Source organism: Callorhinus ursinus, unplaced genomic scaffold (genome assembly GCF_003265705.2).
Source record: "Callorhinus ursinus isolate GAN/ISIS: 27379988/994484 unplaced genomic scaffold, GSC_fseal_2.0 scaffold5808, whole genome shotgun sequence".
NCBI classification, from domain to species: Eukaryota; Metazoa; Chordata; class Mammalia; order Carnivora; family Otariidae; genus Callorhinus; species Callorhinus ursinus.
In genome coordinates, this window is record NW_027402859.1 from 1 (window position 1) to 3,161 (window position 3,161).

Below are 3,161 nucleotides of genomic sequence, written 5' to 3' on the forward strand. Positions count from 1 at the left end.
TGCCAGGCGCAGAGATGGCTGCGGAGGGTCCAGGTTTCCTCCTGCAGGGACTTCATCCCAAGGGAAGTTACTGAGCACACGCTTGGGTTGCACACACAGATGGAAGATGGCAAAAAGCAGAGGTGCAATTGCCACGACGCCCGCCAATAACTCTTTTCAAAGACTGTTTTCCATGATGTCTAACTCTGTCTTTTGCCTCTGTTGCCTCTTCCAGGCCCCTGGCCCACCTCATCCATACCTGTAGGAATAACAATAGGTAAATATTCCCATGCATCTTCCCTGGCTCATTTTCTCCTTTGGCGTAAAGTTTGGGATTGGAAGTGACAGGAGGAATCTCAGGGTGTTCCTTTACTTATCTTTGTCCCGTGTGTGTGTGTGTGTGTGTGTGTGTGTGAGAGAGAGAGAGAGAGAGAGAGAGAGAGAGAGAGAGTGCATGCGTGTGTCTGAGTGTGCGTGTGTGTGTGTGAGTGTGCGTGCGTGTGTGCGTGTGCGTGCGTGCATGTGTGTGTGTGTGTGTGTGTTTAGGATGGGAGGTGGTGAAGGAGTCGCTAAATATACCAGATCTGAGGTCTGATCTTAGGGGGTGGCCACCTGACTCCATCGGGATCCTGGGCTGATGTTCAGTGAAGATCTTCCTCCAGGTGCTCAGTGTAAACCCTGGAGGCCTCTCAAGTGCTGCTGAGACCTTGGTTGTGCCTCCCAGGCCACAGGGTACAGCCCCGGGAAGACAGGGGCAATGGGCTGGTACTGCACACCCTTCTTGCCCAGGTGCCATCATGTCCTGGGACTTTGCCAGAACCCAGCCAGGACCCCACAGGAGCCAATAAGCTGCCCAATAGGGCAGTGGCCTTGGGCTACCCTTGGGCTGCCCTTGGTAGCTATGGGACTCCATCCTCAGTGAGCCCAGTGTGGTGTGGGTTTGTCTTCCCCCTCTCCTCCATGGGTCATAGGGTGCTTCCCTGCCTTGGAGCACCCTTAGGCCTGGGCTGAGGAGGATGTCTCTGCTCCTTTCCCTGTGATGAAGATTAACCTCTGGGCATGTTCAAAGGTGACCACCTGCCCCAGAGGCCATTGGCCAGGAGGAAGCCCTTGAGTCTGGAACATGCCTTAAGCCTGTGACCTTGAGACAGACATGGACAGGAGGTCTTGTTCTTTGTCCTGCTAGGGAATGAAACAGGTTTGGCGCTGAGGCTGGTGAGCGGAGGTGACCGGTGTCAGGGCCGCGTGGAGGTCCTGTACCAAGGCTCCTGGGGCACCGTGTGTGACGACAGCTGGGACACCAATGACGCCCACGTGGTCTGCAGGCAGCTGGGCTGTGGCTGGGCCATGTCGGCCCCAGGAAATGCCCGTTTTGGTCAGGGCTCAGGGCCCATTGTGCTGGATGACGTGCGCTGCTCTGGGCATGAGTCCTACCTGTGGCGCTGCCCCCACAACGGCTGGAACTTGCACAACTGCAGGCACTCGGAGGATGCAGGCGTCATCTGCTCAGGTGAACCTCAGAAATCCCCGGGTCCCCCTGTCATGGTGATTGTGACTGAGAGCAAATACACTCTCCGCCCCAAGGTGCCCACCTGAGCCTCTCCCAGATATGCTGTGCCTTGCCAGCTTTCCTTGGGATAGCAGGCACCTGAAGGGCTACATAAGGGGAAGAGCAGGGGCAGGTGCCCTCCCTGTTGAACCAATATTGCTTTGGAGCCTCAATGGCATGGGGGTGAAAAGGACTGTCCACCATTCAGTGGGCAGTCACAATGAGCCCCATTTTCTCAGCAGGATCATCTGCTCAGACCACACCCCTCTTCCCAGGTCTTCCTTCTCAAAGCACACCTCTTGGGAGTGTGGTTGGTAAATGAACCACCTTCCCTCCTTCTCGGTTTTGTTCTTCTGGGTCCTCGATGAAGCCAACTCAGAGAACAGATTGGCAGTCTACACGGTGGATTTGGAGGGCAGTGAAAAGCAGTTGGGAAGTGGGGTAAGGTGTAGGGAATGGCAGGTCGGTGGTACATGGAAAGCTCATGAGCCCAGTGTGACTTTGGTGCCTGAGCCCGACCCCGTACACAAAGGCCAAGAAACCTTGTAAAGACTGAGAGCATTGCACCTGGGCTGGTGGAATTGGGGTCTCTGTAGACTAACTGCCCTGACTCGTTCTTGCTGTTCCCATGAGGAGTGAACCCAGTGGCTTTGGTGGCCTTTTCTGGGCCTGGAGGGGTATTTTGCCTCCTGGAAAGTCAGCTGTCAGGCCCGGCAAGGCAGGCGATGGCAGTGGGACATCGGGTGGGGCTCCCAGAGGACTGAGAGATTCATGGCGTGCTCTGGGTCTGTCTCCCGAGGGCACATGGGCACATGAGCTCAGTTGGGATAGGCTGAGTTTCTTGAACCTTTGATCAGGTTGTGACCCCTGTTTTCTTAGTGTCTGACTTGTGTTTCTTTCTCACAGCTGCTCGGCCGCAGTCCACAATCCAGCCAGGTGAGTCCTCAGCCACCCTATTTGGAATGTCTCTTGGTTCCTGTGCCATCCACCCATTTTCCACTAGGCTGGGTGAACAACTGCTCTGTGTATAAATCCTGTGGTCATTTTTTACTCCACTTGTCACTAAGTCAACCACAGGCTGTTCTTAACTATTCATGGGACTCCAAGTGTGCCTTCTTTTCATTAGTCCATGAGTTTTCATCTAGTATATTTAAAATGTCCCAAGAGATAGTGGCTTGCAGGTTAAGAAAACTAGCCATGGGTGCCATGACTTTCAGCTGGAATGCAATCCGGGCTGACAATTTGAATTGGAGAACGGACGGTGATGAGGACTGACCTCGTATTGAAGGGCAATCCGAATACGCTGGATCACTTCTCTTGCTCAGACTGTATTAAGCTGAGACTGCCTAATACAGTCTCAGATTCATCAGGGTCCAAAGTGTCTATCCAAAGTGGCAGAGACAGAGCCCAAGGTATCAGAGTGTAATAAGTTGTGGTGTATTCTGGGTGCCGGGATCCTTGATTGGTTCCAGGTGGTCCCACCGTGCCCCTGACTCTTTCTGTCCAAGCTTCAGAGTGTGGCAGACCCCTCAGACATGTATGTCTTGAGTAGGGATGTGGCGAAGTTTTCTAAGGGAGAGAGGACCTGCCAGGCGCAGAGATGGCTGCGGAGGGTCCAGGTTTCCTCCTGCAG

At 54.2% G+C, this 3,161-nt stretch overlaps 1 long non-coding RNA gene across 1 annotated transcript; it reads left to right on the forward strand.

The window, feature by feature from the left end:
* Positions 1–177: 177 nt before the first annotated feature.
* Positions 178–2,668, forward strand: LOC141372310 (uncharacterized). Its single transcript, XR_012377542.1, has 3 exons — positions 178–256; positions 1,166–1,489; positions 2,435–2,668. It is a non-coding gene; the product is annotated as an uncharacterized lncRNA (long non-coding RNA).
* Positions 2,669–3,161: the final 493 nt, after the last annotated feature.